General features: G+C 35.1%; 1 protein-coding gene across 1 annotated transcript in view; it reads right to left on the reverse strand.

Moving 5' to 3' along the window:
• LOC6033736 (chaoptin) overlaps positions 1-18,651 on the reverse strand; it is a 304,909-nt gene that overhangs the window by 254,650 nt on the left and 31,608 nt on the right. The window lies entirely within an intron of this gene.

Here is an 18,651-nt window from a genome sequence, read left to right on the forward strand (position 1 = left end):
CCTGGGATTAAAGAGAGCGGCTCTGTTTATGGGATATAGATACTTTTATGGCCATTTAATTGACCGTTCAAAAGAAATCGAAATACTGAGATTTCTAATTCTTAGAGCACCTAGGATAGATTTTAGAATGAAAGTAGTCGGAAACGTTGCTGAGGCAGTCATAGTTTTGAAGGAGGTCTGATCTTCCAGAAGTTATGTAGTAGGGGGAGAGGGGGTAATATGCGCCTCCTGCTTTCTCGCTATTGAGTAATGTTAATCAGGAAGGTAATCATCGAAATTGGGAGCAAAAAAAATGCGAAACAATGCCGAAAAAATAGAGAATCGTAGAATAAAAACAGTTTTAGTTATTAGCAAAACTTAAAAAAATCTGTGTTTTCCTGTTAATTTAATTGAGCTTTAAATATGATTTATGGGCAAAGTAAAAAGCAATTATTGAAAATGTGAGTGTTGATTGATATAGGTTTTTGCCATAATCTTCATTATTCTGTAGATAGATGAGTCCAAAAACATTTAAAAAGTATTTTTGCTTGAATTTTCTACAATACGTTTTGTTTCAGAACATCCAACAACATTTTTCCACATAAATGCTGTTTTAGTTGAGAATTCACAGTTTTCTACTTAGTACTTCTCAGAAAAAAAGTAACACTCTTAAAAAAAATCCCATTATCTTAACTCAACTTTACACACACAACAAATTACAGCGCAAAATAACGATTTTTGAAAAATCTCAAAGAATCTTTAGAGCAATGACTCAAGTTGGTAAAAAATCGTTAGACAGTGTTACCAATTTTTCGAAATTATATTTTTGAAAAATGTTAGAAAAAACAACGTTTTAACGTTTAAAAAAAGTATATAAAAAATAATCTTAGAGTTTAACATTTTTTTATTGAAAGATTTGATTTTTTTTAAAGCTACTTATTAAATTTTGACAAACACTCTTGTCGGGGCTCAAAAGATGCATTTTTTTAGATTTTTTGAAAATGGTAAATTTGCGCAATTTTTTTTCTGTGTTAAAAGTAGAATTAAAAGAATGTTATTTTTTAAGAGAGCAATTTTTTTTTCCTGAGAAGCCTTAAGCAATATCTACAACTTTGCCCAAGACACAAAATTGATCCGAGCCGTTTTCAAGTTATATATTTTTGAATATTTGGATATCCTGTTTATATGGACAGCTGTCAAAATTGTACGAAAACTTATTTTGTATGTATGTATGTATGTATGTATGTATGTATGTATTTGAACCCCCGTCTTGGCAGCACTTGGCCATGACCACAGTATATTTCAACTGAGACGGTTCGGTTAGTAACCACCATATATCTCAAGAACCTTTGAAGTGAATACCTTTCTCTGCACCCAGAACTGGGCATCGGCATACGAGAGGATAAAGAGCACGATTCGGTAGTAAAATGGTACTGTGTGCGGACGGAGAGGATTATTTCCCAAATTACCGATAGTACTTTACTCATGGGTTCATCTTCAAAAAAAGTTCATCTATCAAAAAAAAAAGTACCGGTACCGAGACTCGAACCCAAGACCTTCGGCATATTGAACAGTGCCTTTGCCGTATGGGCCACCATGGTTCGGTGACTAAGTGGCGGTCATTTGTCCATATAAGCCACTCAATAGGATGAACTGTTCCTATGAACGAATGAACATGCGAGAGGACTTTACTCTCGCAAAATAGCACTTTCCTCACGTTTCTTTTCGTGAGGACTATCCCCTCGTTCTTTAACTTTGGGTGTGGCTAACGATTTCTTCTGGAATTATACAGACATAGATCGGTAATGCAGATGACTCGGGCCAGGCAATCCACGACTCCCTCGTCCAGTTCATGAGTATATGAGATGGCCCTGGGCTGTTTTGAGACGGTGTTAGTAGTTATATAATGGTTTGATATGTTATAACTTGTGACATTATTTCGCCACTACGGAACAATACAGCTCTAGAGCATTAACTCATGATGGCCGACTGGTTAGCGTACCAGACCATCAATCCAAAGGTGTGAGTTCGAATCCCACCTGAATCTAAAGGTTTTTTGTTCATATTCAAAGTTCAATTCTTGATTCCAAATTTCAAGGGAACCGACCGGGATTTGATCCCTGAACCTTCTGCTTTCGAGGCAGAAGCCGCAACCATTAAGCCACGGAGCCGGTAAATTTGTACGAAAACTTATTTTGACAAAATAATGATGGATAATGTCTCCTTTGGTAATAGAAATAGTTCATACAAAGTTTCATCCAAATCATAAAATACAAAAAAAGCGTTGTTCGAAGTGTTGTAAAAATTTCTCCTTATTTTTAGTTTTTTTTTATTTAGCCTCATGATACCAAGAAGTAGAACTACGTAGTTCTTAAAAAATATTTGGCTAAAAATCTTTTTTTTAGTTTTTGCTCTGTTTAATTTAATCTATTTATGGGCAATTCTCTACAAAATTTATCATTTTAATTTAAAATTTTGTATTTTTTAATCCGGCTGAAACATTTTTGGTGCCTTCGGTATGCCCAAAGAAGCCATTTTGCATCATTTGTATGTCCATATAATTTTCCATACAAATTTGGCAGTTGCCCATACAAAAATGATGTATGAAAATTCAAAAATGTATCTCTTGAAAGAATTTTTTGATCGATTTGGTGTCTTGGGCAAAGTTGTAGGTATGAAGAAGGACTACACTGAAAAATGGTATAGGTTAAAAAAAATTTGGTGATTTTTAATTGCACTTTTTGTCACTTAAACTTGATTTGCAGAAAAACACTATTTTTAATTTTTTTTTCATTTTCTTATATGTTTTAGGAAAATTTCTGAATTTTCCAGAAAATGCAAAAAATCTTTGATCGCGTTATGAATTTTTAAATCAATACTATTTCTCCAAAAATCGAAATATTGGTCGCAAAAATTGTTCAATTTCATTTTTTGATGTAAAATCAAATTTGCAATCAAAAAGTACTTGAAAGAAATTTTGATAAAGTGCACCGTTTTCAAGTTATAGCCATTTTTAGGTAACTGTTTTGAAAAAAGCTGCAGCTGTTAATTTTTTTAAATTAGTGCCCATGTTTGCCCAATCTTGAAAAAAATATTTTTTAAAGGCTGAGAAAATTATCTATTATTTGCTTTTTTGTACTTTGTTGACACGACCCTTAGTTCCTGAGTTATTGCCATGCAAAGATTAACACCTTAAACTTCCAAGCTCGAGAAAAAGGCGGAATTTCCATACAAATTCCCTCCTTTTTCTCGAGCTTGGGAGTTTAGGTGTTTAAAAACAGTAAAATTTGTGTTCTCTAAGTCTCACCCAAACAATCCACTATTTTCTAATGTCGAAATCTCAGCAACTAATGTTTCGATTTTCAATTTTAAAATATGAAACATTCGTGAAATTTTCTGATCTTTTCGAAAACAATATTTTTTTTTTTTAAATCAAGACTCACATTAGGAAAGGGTATAATATTGAATGTTATATTGAATATTGCAAATTAGATTCAACATCGAAATATATAGTTGGTTTTTTTTTTGCTACCAACATTACAATTTTTTGAAAAAAAATCATTATTGATTCAAAAATTCATAACTCGGTCAAAGATTTTATGCCAGTTCTACAAATTTCTGGAAAGTTGGCATTTGATGTCCCCTAAAACATTTCAGAAAATAAAAAAGTTAAATTAGTTTTTTTTGCAAATCAAGTTTTAGTGAAAAAGTTAAATTAAAAATCATCAATCAACATAGGGACCACATTTGTATTTAAAATACATGCATAATCGTTGTACAACTTTCTTTAATCAAACTGACTTTGCTAAAAAATACTTATTTTCGGCCTCTGATATGAAAAGGGTGACTAAAAATTGAAACAAAATTATGCAGTTCAGATTTTCCAATCTGAAACTTTTCCGAAGAATGTTAAAGGTAACAGCAAACCATTCTTTCCAGCACAAACTCCGCTGCAGCTCTTTAAAGTAGAGCTTTTTTATTTATTTATTTATGCATTTATTCTCGAGCACCCACCAGCAATGAAAAAAAGAAAGCTTTTTGCTTATGCTTTTTGGCGGCGCGATCTGCTGGTGCAGCCATGGTCGTCTGGCGCACACACACACACACCCATTGTATATTCGACCGAAGGGCAGGTTATGCTGAAATATTAAGCCATTTATTTCGATTTATTTTCGGGATCGGTGAAATTTTTTGCCCTGGTTTCTTAGTTGAAGTCAGAAAAAAAGGGGAGGGGAGGGGTAGAATCCATTCTACCCTGTTCTCATCTTTCCAGTTCAGCAGCCACGAGCATATTTGTTTGCGATGATAGCGGTCAATTATTTATGGTTTGTTTGGCTGCCGTGAAAATTTGGGGGGTGGAAAATGGGGATGATTTTTCGCTTCAAGCTTGAGCTTTGCAGGAATAATTTTAAATCCACCGGATGTCACTTGCATTGTGTATGTTTTTGCGGTCAGATAAATTATTAACCGGACTATGGGTGTGGTGGTGATGGTGCCACGTGGGGATTAGAAAGTCATTCAGATGAAAGCAATCGATCAACATGCTCACCGGGGTGTAATAATATCAAAAGTGAAAAAGAACAGACGATTTGCTACGCAATGACCGTGTTATGAATGGGGTGCAATTGATTGTTGTCATTTTATATTGATTCGACGTTACTGGGTTGGAAAAAAATATGAAAGGGAATTAAAGTTGTCTTTTGCAGGTAGACTGTTCTACACTCACAAAACTTAAAAAATTATTCAACAAGTTGCAGTTTCAGATATGTTTTTTTATACATTGACTCTCCTCAAATTATGAAAAAAAGTTATTTTGTATATTTCATTGTTTGCTAATTTGTCAAAACAAATAGATAAAAATAGCCTTTATGTACTGTCCATGATCCCTTAGTAAAGAAGCTTCATTGAAATTCACTTAAATATTCCAGTCTATTGCCTCTCATAACTTGTTCAACTAGTACTATCTCTATCTACAACTCGACCCTGTTCCACGATTCCCATTCTCAATGTACCTTAATTGCTCACATCACACAAACCTGAATGTCCTCTGTATTCCTAAGTCGCAAACCATGTCCACGTAAATCATTGTTAATATTTGATTAAAATTGGCCTCGATTCCGTAGCAATGGCCAGTCATAATATCGATCTCGGCATCAGCATCCTCGGCTATTCCCAGCCCGGAACGACTTCCAGAAGCGAACAAACCTCTTCTCGATCTGAGTAGCATGTTCATGTGTTCATACGTTCACAACACATTCCGAGCGGTTGTCACTATCAACGTTGAACGAGCTCCGTACAAGTTTGTCCAGATTAATGAGATTTATGATGCTGTTTAATGAAGCCTGCGGGGGGAGTGGCCACGTCAACACCATTCGGGGGATTCCCCACCGAACGCATTTGTGCCGTCTTGACCGTAGTTGTCCACTTTCATTAGAGGTTGCGAAGCCCTGGAATGTCGTGAAGCTTCGCACCGTACTGTGGAGTGAGCTAAATCGTGAAATTCGCACTATGAATATAAAGAAAGCGCAAATCAGAGTTCAAACCAAACCCGCGTAACGGTACCCCGGCATAGGCAATTAGACGGCGCTTTCCCCTTGCGGGGGGTCCGACACCCTGGACCGTCGCCAAACAAGGCACAATCGTACGACGGACAACGTGGACATAATTTCCGCCCCACTCTGGTCTCCGGTCCAGGAAACGGCTGCCGAAGGAGAACGGAGCATCGGTGGAGCAGAAAATTAGATATGAGCTTAGATAACGGTCACATTACAGAACTATTATATGTTTGTTTAGTCTCATTATCTGCGCTTTCCTCGGGATGTCGTTGAGCTCTGGTATGCGTGTGTGTGCTTTCTGGAAGAGGGATATGTAGTACTATTTCCTACTTGTTTTCCATCTGGAATTATCTGATACGGCGTACAGTTGTTAAACTCACTAGGTTTGCTGTTTCCATGCTGTACTGCTTGCGAGAATATCTTGAACGGTGTGTTTTCTTTTTAACAATAAAAATTTCATTTAAATACAATTTCATTCTCCGATTGTTGGTTAATGATTTTTTCACATTATATGGTTTTCTGTCTCTTTGACAAAGTTCCTAGTTTATTTAACTTTATGACAGTGTTGCCAGATCCTGAATATCTTCCAATTCCATACATTCCAGAAGTTCAGATCGTCTCTAGAATGCTTTGTATGTGCTCAAATTATGTACACTCAAAAAAATGAGTTCGCGTAAACGTGAACAGCCTTCATGCCAACGGGAACCAGGAAGAAAACTGTTCAACTTTTATAGTGCATTGCGCCATGAAAGTGAACAGTTTTCTTCCTGGTTCCCGTTGGCATGAAGGCTGTTCATGTTTACGCGAACTCATTTTTTTGAGTGTACCATTGGCAGGGATTTTATGATGTTTAAAGTTGTAAGGTCAAGGTTACACAAAATCAAGAAGGAAACTCCTTAAAAGTTAACCAAATATCAAATCATGCAAATCTATTTCGGAGACAAGAATTTACATCGTTTCAGCTATAAATCAAAAATGTTGTTATCTTTGTTATGACTTGTTCAAAAACAAAAAGTTATAAAATCGTCTTCATGTTTTCCAACATTGTATTCAAGCAATTATGTTTTATACATTTTAAAATTAAACAAAACAATTCTTTTCACCTTTAATTTGTACTTTGGATTATTTTGATCCATTGCAATCCAATGGACAGTCAAACAAAAGATTTAGCCAGAGAAAAACAAATTTGAAAAAAAAGTTTTTGAGCAATTTAAGCCCTAAACAGGGATATTTAAGGTACTTTTTTCTCGGAGCGTCAGGGGCTCAGTCACCCACTGGAAAAAGCCCCTAAATGCCCGCTAAAAGTCATTTTTGTATCACCCTAATATTTAGACTGGAAGGTTTTCAGAACCTTGTTAAAACCTTATAGTTTTGAAATACAACGTGGGAAAATCTACGTAAGTGATTAAATCTAATGTATAAAAAATTGGATATGGCATTTTTGTTTAACATGTTCAATTTCAAATATTTTTTTCTTAAAAACTATTGAAAATAAGAATTGAAAGTTGTTTATAACAATCAGACCGAAATGGTAGTTTAACACTGGAACGCCCAACGCATGTCCAACTTATACGGACGCCCAAGCCTTCCAAAAAAGTTGGAACGGTAACTTCAACTCGCTGGTTCCAATCGGGACGATTCTTGTTTCCAGTGATTTGTTAGAATGTCCAGATGATCTTTTTTTTTTAAACGACTGCCTCCGCGGAATTTTAGGCGAATTTTTTTTACACGCAAAAAAAAGTTGAAACGATGTTTTTGATTGCAAAAATTACATATTTGATCAAATTGAGTTCTGCAACTGGAAAAAAGAATCGTCATGTTTGGTTGAGTTATGTCCGACAACCAGCGAGTTGAAGTTACCGTTCCAACTTTTTTGGAGCCTTGGGAGTTGGAATGTTAAACAGCAAGTTGCAAAAGATTTTTTTTAAGAACTTGTCGTACATTTAGACCAGGCCTACCCAACGTCCGGCCCGCGGCCTGATCCGGCCCATGAAGCCATTTCATCCGGCCCGCAACAGCATTTCAAAATAGGCCTATGACTGGCTCTTAAGGCTGGTAATAAAATATTCGATGAATAAATTTAGAGTCTTGATTTCAAAAAAAAGCTTAAGATCAAATTTTCATATATTTTAACAAAATATAAATAATTAATTTATCTGTTTTTGTTTTGCTTCAGCAATTTTTTTGTTTCAAATTCAAACATTCTTTATGTTTGAATTTATTTTTTATCATTTCTATATTGATGTTTTCAGAATCAATAATTAAACTGAAAACTGGAAAAAGAAAATACAACTGAAAATTTCGTAAAATTGTGAAATATACGATGAAAAACTTGGATTGCTATATAGAATAATTCTAATATTGAATTTCTTACAGTTTTGAATTTGTTTACTTCTAATTTTAGTTTTTCTGTTTTGAGGTATTTTATTCAATTAGATTTTTAATTTATGAGTACGCAAAAAACAATGTAGTTTTTAGAAATCTTTTTAGTAATAAAATGTTGTTAGGAAAAAGTTTATAAAAGCAAGTTAATTAGATCAGATAACAAAGGTCGCTGCAAATATTTTTGAAATATTGTATAAAATCTCAAAATAAGTCAAGAAATTTGGCCAACAAAATATTTTTATATAAATTTCAATAGTATGAAGAAATTCGGAGAAAAACTCTTAAAATTTTGTGTGTGTTTAAAATTAATATATAAAATTTTGTAAGATATTTGAATAAATGTGCTCAATAACGCAAAAAGTGTTTTTTTGTTAAGAAAATTTGAATCTAAATTTTGTTTAAATAAATTTTATGATGCCTCATTGATTTTTTTTATATGTTGTTGTGTTGAGGAAATCAAACTAAAAACTAGCTACGACTATTTGTATTAATTTGCAATCGACAAAACAATAGCAGTACAAAAGGAAACAAAACAAACCAAAATATAAATAAAAAACACATTTTTGAAAGTTATCTTTGTTTTTCTTTCTTTTTACTAAAATGATCTGATATGATTTTTTTTTGCCTTTTCAACTTTTATCAAACTTTAGTTCCGGCCCGCCACTGCTTCACTGCTTCCAAAAGGTTGGGCACAACTGATTTAGACTATCTGCAGCGCGAAGTTTTATAATTGTTTCAAATTGCCTCGTTGGATAAATGTACGACTAGATTTGACAAAATCTTCTTTTTGCAGCTTGTTGCATAAGCTACTATTATCATTTTTCGTAAGTTTTCTTATAAGAAATTTACTTTTCAATTTATTATTTAATAAGCTTTCATTTTATTCCTTTCCTGAGTTTATTATGCCAGAGAAAGATTCAAGGTTTTTTGTTCAAAAGTACTAGAATTTTTTTAAATTTTTGTTTCGATTTATTTTTATATATTTTTCTGGAGGACATTTTGAACAACTTATGTTCCAAGGTCCAAGAAAACATTTACTTCACCTGTTTAACGTTTCTCTTGTTTCATTTTTAGAATTGTAATTTGCCTTTAACTTGTATATTTTCTGATTGTTTCTGATAGTATTTGTCTTATTCTACCACCTCCTTTTGCCGTTCAGTTTTTTTTCTTCATATTTTTACTGTCACTTTTTTCAGTTATTTGCTTGTTGTTCACGTTTTCATTATCATTTATATTGTAAAAAAATCCGTAGAGGCATTTTGCAGCAAAAACTACAGCCAAAGTTGAACCTTGATAAAATTACTTTGTAAAAAACTTTGGCATAGTCATATAGAGTCAAACTCCCAAACCAAACAATTTCTCTTAAGAGTTTTATTTACAATGCTTTTTAACAACTAACATCCTTAGCTCGAAAAAAGGGGAATTTATATGGAAACACCCTCTTGACTCGAGCTTGGGAGTTTTTGTGTTAGGCGTCATCCATATTGCAAGTGTGATATTGCATGTTATAAGTAAAGGAAAAGCGTGACAAAGGGGGGGGGGGGAGGGTAAATTTTGGCTGATTTTAGCGTGGCGTGCTTTATAAATGAAACCTTAGAGCAAAAATTGATAAAAAAAGATTTTTGGATTTTTTTTGAATCGAACCCGTTTGAAAGTTGGTTTGAGTTGTAGATGGTTAAAAATAATGACAGTTGAGCTTCAGCAAAAAATGTTATAAATATTGGTAGTTTCATATCTGTGAGTAATTTAAAATAAATTTAAGCATATTAATGGTAGTACAATTGAAGAACGGCAACAAACACACAAAAACGACTACACATTATTATTTTTAGGCCCAATAATGTTTCCAATTTATCAAATCTGTACAGAGAAAAAAGTGTTTCTTTTCTGTCAAACCCACCGTTCAGACACCAGTGGGAGAAATCTCCCGTGCACTCATACATACCCACATACGTCCCACAAAACGGTGGGATTTTATGCTCACGATAATATGATAATAGATTGGCTCGTAAACAGCATACAAAATGTTTCTAAATTGTAGTCCATTGTCTTGACGGCACCGTCGTCGTCGTCAACCATCGTCGAAGATGCTCCACAATGCTCCTTGTGGTATCATCCTTTTTAGTATCATTTGAATTGATTTCAGACTCGAACGAGGAGGATCCGGAAGACGACGACAAGTTGTTATTTGCCCCGGGGCCATCCTCCGGATTATTGGAAACGGATATGTTGCTGATCCTGGACCTAGCCATGCAGAACTTGCCACGAAGAAGAAGCCGGACGAAATGGTTGTTAATTTGAATCCTTTGGTTTAGGGGTTTTACTCTCATCCCGAGAAGGATCGGATCCTCTCTCCAAGGAATTGTGTAAACAGGCTAGTGTGCATCCTCCCTGATAAAGGAAAGCGATATCCATTAACGTAGATTGTGCTGTCTCATGTTTCATCTATAATAGCTGGTTGGTTGGTTGAGCGAGCTTCATGGTGCAAATTATAAGATCTTCCCCACTTCTCCCACAGCAGTGCACACGGTGAGCTCGAGTTAAGACAGTAAGTAATTGACTTTGCGGTTCGGTAAACACGTCGAATGAGTTTATGGTGAGATCGGTGCTGAGTGTACGTTCTGAGAAAGCTGATATCTCGGTTTATTGAATAATTGATGCAAAGATTTCAAGCTTGATCACTATCTCGTCAGCTGTGTGCTATCTTGTGACATAGACCATTTTGGTCGAAAATGAGTTAATGATGGCGTTTTGCTATACTTAACAAACACTACAAGATGATTTAACCCGATTTTGGAAACTCGCTTCCGTTTCCCGGATATCGCAATACACACTTGTGACATAGACCATTTTATCATCAAAATGATTGTGCACACTTGTGACACGTCATTCATGTTGTTGGAAAATGTGGAAAATTTGTCTTGTTTTTCACAAATTTATGTTGATACACACTTTCTAAAAGCAATACAATCTTTTGTTTTTGAAAATATACTGATTAAGTCGGTTAAACTATTGATTTATGCCTATTTTAGTTTGTATGGGAACTCTGTGCACACTTGTGACACGTAGTACAATTTTACTTTCGAAACACACTTGTGACACTTGCTTTTCAGATTTTTGTTTACATAATTGACTGTATCTTTCAACTGGTGTAACCAAATTAATTGAAACTTGGAGCGTTTGTTAAGCGATAGTATACGAACCGATTGCTTAAAAAAGTTTGGCTCTACCATTCATAGTTTTGAAAATATTTATCATCAAACTTTAAAAATCGATTTTCTCGAATAGTACTAAATGGTCGTTGTCACAAGATAGCACATAGCTGACGATCTACCGACGCAAATTTGTGTCACATCATTTTTTTGCTAGTAATGAAAATGTTTCAAACAGTTTGAATTTTGAAAGGAACCATTTCTCTGGTATCAATTCCAAATTATGGTATTAATGAATACTTGATAAAAAGTCTCAAAGATTGTTTAATATCTAATTTTGGTGTGATGCAATTTTTTTATGGTTTATGTTGAAATTCAATATGGAATAATTGTTTTTAATTTTCAATTATGGTCAGTAATAAGCGTCCATTAGGCTGCTGCAATTTTTTTAAATAAATGTTTAGTAATGTTTTCTCCCCTTGAAAAATGTCTTAAAAATCATTACACTTTATTTAACTGATTGGTGTGCTTTTAACTTAAATTATTGAAATCATATATTCCTGCTTTTTCATCTTTTATGCACTAAATTTAATATGAATTTAATGTTTTTTTAAACAAGTTTCTGATTGTTTTCAAATATTGAAAAATTTCATTATATTAATTTGAAAAAGACTTTTAGAATTGACATATTTTAACGCACATCGTTTTTGTTCCAAAAGTCTATTAAAAATCAATTCAATCTATTTAAAAAGCGTTTTAATTCAAAAAGTCAAACCATTTGCATCACTTTGTTGTGGCTACTAAATCCATTTCCAATCAATCCCCTTTGAAAAATTAGGCACGGCGAATGTGTGCACATTGTGCAAGTAAAATTGTTATTTTTTTTTTGCGAATGTTTCTCGTCAAAATCAAATTTTGCTCGCCAAATTGACAAATCTGATGGAAAAAAGAGATGATGGTGACATGTTGAAGCTGATAGGTTTAACTTTTATGGGATTGATTTTTGTTTTTGCTTGATCTATGGAATGACGAGAAAAACTGTAGTTTTTGTACCGTTTGAACATTAATCGGATTTCATCACCATGTTTCATTTCATTAACAATTTTTCCACTCAATTTACTTTGGGGAACATTCTCTGGATTGTTACTCTTCCGATTCTAAATTAATGATGATTTTTTTTAGGAATTCATGTGCGTGCTGAAAAAGTGACTTTAAATGAAAATGGCAGCAAATCGTCGCTGTCGTACTAACTTGTCGCATGTGCATTTTGGCCCAAATTTAGTTAAGAACACCATTTCGCGCAGCTCACAAAGCTTTACCTTTTGACCTTCAAAGATCCCCAAAATTCGATTTCAATCCTGAGATATTCAATAAAACCCGAAAAAAACTTCGTGCATTTTTGTAACTATTCATATGAAAGAAATTTTAATCTTGTCGTGCTATCTTAACACAGCCTGAAAATTGATGTAAGTGCGACAACTGGATAAAAGGATTTCAGGTCAGAACGCGTTTGACACACGTACATGCCCGACTGCCGTAAACATTTGCAATTATTACTCGGGACTCCGGCAACCAAATTCAACCAACCTTTAGGACAATGCACAGAATGGTCAACCAAACAAAACGTGTTTGTTATTGTTTACATTGCGTGCTCTATTTTCTGTTTATTCAATGTCAAACATTTAAACGCATTTTTTTCGGAACGTCAAAAAGCGAAATGCGACAAATTAGCAGGACAGCGTCGAAATGACTTGAAAAATTCAAATATTTAAACAAACATTTACATATATTTTTAGTTACAAATACAAAACAAATATCGAAACAGAAATTTTCCCTGTTCAAACGGTTTCAACATTCATTAACCGGTAGTCTGAGGTTCATTTTCAACGCTCAAAAAGTTTATCAGTCACGGCCCTTGGCTAGCACAAAAAAAACTCTAACAAAATAAATGAACGAACCCCTCTCACAGAATTTCGTGTGCATTTGCATTTTTCAGCAACACTCGCCAGCCTGAAAAAAAAAGTTGTTTCGCGTCGAGCCTGCAGGCCACGTTCGAAAGCTGCTCAATAATGCAGTTGATTTCTGAGCTTTTGAAGCTTTCAGGTGCGGTGTCTGAACAACTAAAAAGCGGTGAATTCAAGTGGAAACTTTGAAACAAATAATTTTGGTATAGAAAATTGTTTAAATTTTTGAAAGATTTTTTTTGTATGAATAAATTTCATTTTAGAAATAGTGAAATCTCATATTTTTCCCATCAAATATTCGCCTAATAAAAAAATTCAAATTCCACCAGGGTCAATTCCCCTTTTCGCTTCTCCAATTGGGAAGAACCTCCACCGTAACCGTCCAAGTGTGGGATTATGCTAAATTTTATCGATGCATAATTTTCCCTGGACACCCCCGAGGGGGGAAACGACGCTCCGGACAAAGAGAGAGCGAGAAAATGTTCCGGTGAGCCCCGTAATCGATCCGATCCGGGCCAGCTTCCTCGTTGCTCCTCCGGACACAGACAATATTATTATTTGAGCTTTCATATGATCCGGGGGCCAGGGCTATGCAAACAATTTCGACATGGTCGGCAGAATCCTTTTCCTTTTTTTTTTTTTTGGAGGTGTTTTTTGCACGAAGAAAATCCGATATCCGGCGAAGCCTTGTTGCAGAAATATTGAGGTAATTGTTTTACGAGAATAAAAATTGATCCCAACTGTGCCGTAAAACTGGAAGTTTTGTTGCTGGTTTTTGGTTGCAAAAAATAAAAATGAGTACAGCATCCCGGCAATGTGTTTGCAGAAAACACGAGAGAGAGAATAAAAAGTTTTTATAGGCTTCGATGTTTTTATCTCTCCGGTGCAGGAGTTTTGTGGAGTCCGATTTGGGTCGAAACTGGAATGGTATTGTAAAAAGTAAATGTGGTTCGCAGCGGAAGGTTTGAGTAATGAACACGTTTTTGTTCTGGCTCTTGCTCTTTGGATGTGTTTCGAAACATACTGTTTTAAGGGGTTACATACATGAAAATCGGCAAAAATTTCGAGGATTAATATGAGCACACACTTACATTTTTTTGTAAACAGTTTTCAGGGCATGAAAAATACACTTTCAACAATTATCAAAATAAATTTGAAGACATTTGGTCGAGGGTCATTCTCCGCCAATTCACACGAAATCGGAAAAAAGTTGAAACGACCCTTCTTCGATTTCCACGAAACTTCGTTCTGAAATGTACTGTTGGTCCCTGATCACGAATCCGAGGTTCATTAATCGATATCGCGTGACGGTGGGGTGGTACGACCCCTTGAATTTTTCTGAAGTTTTACTCAGACACGTTTTTCAGCGATTGGACAAAAAAAAAGTATAAACATAACAGGTTTGCATGTATTCTTGACGAGCTATCAAAATTTCACAAAATAGAATTTTGACCATTTTTGACTAGGTTTTTAACCCCTAAAACTCGATCATGTGGACCTCGGATTTGTGCTTTGATCAAATCGACCCAAAATTCTGGTGGAGACTCCGTAAACCGTCCCCGTTTGCATGGTAAAGGCCGATTATCTATCTAATATCAAGATATCGTGGCACAAATAGAACTTAGAGGTTAACTTGGTGTTTAGAGTAAAAATGCTCGAGTTTGACAGTTTGCTTGGCTAAATTTCAAGTTTAATCCGTCTGTTGTACAGGACTGAATTTAAAATAAAATCTTATGGTGGGAAAATGATTTTAAGGACCATACGAAAATTATAGGCTAGTTTCTGAAATTTTAATGCTTGGGTCATATATGACCCATCAGGCCTGAAAAGGTTGAATCATGATATTTCTCCATGAAACTTTCGGAAGTGGTTGGAATTCGACTTACTGATGGAGTCAATATTTTTTTCTGAAATATGATTTTTTGAGATTTTCTTCATGTACATTTACAACCGGGTTGACACTGATAGGATTCAATTTATTGTTCAAATAATATTTAACTGGTAAGAATTTTCTTAAGATTAATATTTCAACACAGACACGCAATGTCCATAAACGATTAAAAAATATATTTTTTTTGTTAAAGATTTACAAAATAATTATTTTTGTTAAATAAATTTGAAGAACCGGGGTGACCTTGATAGTCAATATGATTTTTTTCAACTTTGAATAATTCATTTGAAAAATAATCAAATAAAAAAGACGAGGTGGTTTGTGCCTTTTTGAGAGAGTGTCTTGGATTATGCTTTTGTCCAACTCCTTAAAAAGGAAATGAAAATTAAAATGGATCTGATTTTTGATGATTTTTTTAGTAAAAAGTATTTTCCTATAGAGCAATTCCAGCAGGAATTTTTCTGGTACTTTTGTACCCGACCCTCTCCGATTTCAATGAAACTTTTTAGGCATGGTATCCTACACCCAGAACTGGGTATCGGCATACGAGAGGATAAAGAGCACGATTCGGTAGTAAAATGGTACTGTGTGCGGACGGAGAGGATAAATCCCGAAATTACCGAGAGTACTTTACTCATGGTTCATCCTCAAAAAAAGGTCATCTAACAAAAAAAAAGTACCGGTACCGAGACTCGAACCCAAGACCTTCGGCATATTGAACCGTGCCTTTGCCGTATGGGCCGCCATGGTTCGTTTGAGAAGGGCGTAAGAGTTTTAAATATTTTTGTATTTTGTAATTTAAAAATAACTGTATCTCAAAGCACCGTATCAAAAAGTGGTCAAAGACAAACTTGTAGGAAATTGGACGGGCTTTCCTAAAAAAATACACTGAAAGAAAAATATACGCCGATTCTATGAGATATTACAATTGTTAAGTTTAAAAGTTTAATTTTAAGGTAATGTCACTGTTGGGGCCGCCCCCCGTTTACCACCTTCGATAGCTCAGGTTCAGTGGTCCATCCGGGGCGGCTTCCAGCATCGAACCGGATTTCGTTGCCACCAGCTACCAGGAACGCAGCACCCTGCTGCAGTACATCTCAACAGGCTCGGTCATCCCTTGACCACCCTCCACGAGCGCTTCGGGATCTTTTCGCCCAGTGCTGGCCGACCCAGCACAGTAAAACACGCGTAGTTAATTTAAACACCAATTGTAACAACTACGTTTATTCGCACTAAATACTAATTACAGTAAAGTTAATAAAAAAGAGTGGCAATACCTCGCGGCGGTGCCGCGCCGTTCGCGGCGACCTTCCTGGCCGACGGCCAATTTCAACTTAACTTCTAGTTCCCTAGAGAGCTGTTCTGAACCCCAAAAGTGTGATCTGTGGTGAATATATGTCCCCAAATCTCTTGCCCTAGTGTGTGTATCGACCCGATCCACCAATTTCTCCATTCCACTGCCGATCATTGTGAGATCCAGCAGGTAGAGGTCGTAGTGTCGCAGTACGTACGTTACAGGGTTGTAGCCACGATCCTCTCAGTCTCAAACAGTCACGATTTCTTTTCGTTCAAAATTTTTGTGAAAATAGCCTAAAATGTGACCAAAAGACTCACGAAAAATGCAGGATGGTATGTCTCTACTAAAAAATACTAAAATAATTTCCTAGCACTAAACGTCAAAACTTTCAACAACCGATAGTGGGAATCGATTCTCCAGTCCTATTTCCAATCCTTTTGAAGATACAAATGTTTTGAAAATACAAATGTTGAAAAAATAGGGTTCAATTCAATTCAGGTTTTATTTATGAATAATCAAGATGCAATTAGTACATTTAAGTACATAACAGAGTTTTGAGGTTCCTTTCAGCTGTGAGTTGATGAATAGTTCATTTGGAAACTCTAATTGCTTTTAACTAAGGGCTTAGCTAATGATAGAAAAAATAAAAAAAAATATTTGATTTTGCTAAGGAAAGAGGATAGTGAGAGAGGAAAAATAGGGTTTTTTGTTGTTTTTGGCAATTTGTAGAAAATATTTTCACCGAAAAACCCGTCCAATTTCCCATAAGCCCGTCCAATTTCCTACAAATTTGTCTTTAACCACTTTTTGATACGATGCATCGGCTTCGAGATACAGTCATATTTAAATTACGAAATACAAAAATATTTGAACACTTACGCCCTTCTCAAATGTCATTATCGAGTCCATATACACAAAAATGGATTATATAGGCCTCGGATAACATGTCTAAAAAGTTTCATTGAAATCGGAGTGGTTCGGGTATAAAAGTACCAGAAAAATTCCTGATTTGAGCTGGAATTGCTCTATATACTTCCTATATACCCCTTATTTTCTTTCAAGTATATAAGCCGATTTCGTTTCATCGCATTGCTAATAACTCATCAGGATCAACTCGGATCTTCTTGCACCCTTCGACAAAGTTGTAGGAAATTAAATTTCCTACAAGAATCTCACACTTGAACAATTTCGAACCTGCTGCCAAAATCCTGAAGCAATGTTTTTTTTCCCATACATTTTGATGATTTTCCCCATATAAACTTCAACGATAAAAAGCAATTGGTGCGCTGGAAGTGGGGACGCGAAGTCGTGATTATTCAAGTTATTTTTTTTGGGTGCTTTTGTGTCGCTGTTCGTATGGGGTGAGTGATTGTGGTAATTTTACTGTCTTCATGTAAATTTATCAACTCACTATATGATTTATATAAATGTTTATATTGTTCCTTATCCTTTTCCTTTCCTGTAACACACCATCTCCTCATACCATATATGATCAAACTGTTTAAATTAACTAAAATTTCTAGGACAGCATGGGAACCATCTGGAGCATTTATATTTTAAATTACTGCTATTTTTTACAGCTTCCTGGAATCATCTTGATTTTATGTATTATATTTATTATATGTATTATATTTGTTTCATTTATTATTTTTACAAAACTATATGCTTATTATATAATACACTAAAGACTCACATTTACACGTACAAACTTTCAAATCATTTAATACATTACGCATTCAACAATTTTCATCGGCCCGATGAAATTCCCCTAACCCCCATTCCAAACCTCCCAAAAATATTCCGTTCACTTTTAAAAGTCGCATGGGTTCCCTGCACTTTTGCCACTAGTGAACAACAAAAACATCCCCTCCAAAATCCCCACGGGACTGTATGGGCGTAGCCTTGGAGCACAGTGTGGAAATTTACGTTCTTAGATATTTTTGGATGTACCGGGCAGCAATCAAATTGTCTAAGAATATTGAATTGACCATTGTGGCACCCCCTACAGCGTGGTACAGACCCGTTATGCTATGCTATGCTATGCTATGCTATAAACTTCAACGATAAAAAGCAACCCCTTAACCTTAACCGATTTGGCTCAAAATTTTTCACTAAAACTGCGATAACATTAAAATTTCAGCAATGACCTATAGATGTCTGGGTACCAAAATTTAAAAAACGCAACTTTTGGTACCCAGACATGTATAGGTCATCGCTGAAATTTTAAAGTTATCTCAGTTTTAGTGGAAAAAAAAATGATTTTTCGCCGATTTCGTCACTTTCCGGTTTTTGCACACGGTGCGTCGAAAAAAACGGATTTTATTATCAAAAAATCATATCTCGGAATCCTTTTAATACACTCCGCCCATTTTTTAATATGTTACGTAAAAATGTCCGGGGAATCCGATAACAATATTTCCAGGCATAG

The sequence above is a fragment of the Culex quinquefasciatus genome, chromosome 2 (assembly GCF_015732765.1).
Source record: "Culex quinquefasciatus strain JHB chromosome 2, VPISU_Cqui_1.0_pri_paternal, whole genome shotgun sequence".
NCBI lineage: Eukaryota > Metazoa > Arthropoda > Insecta > Diptera > Culicidae > Culex > Culex quinquefasciatus.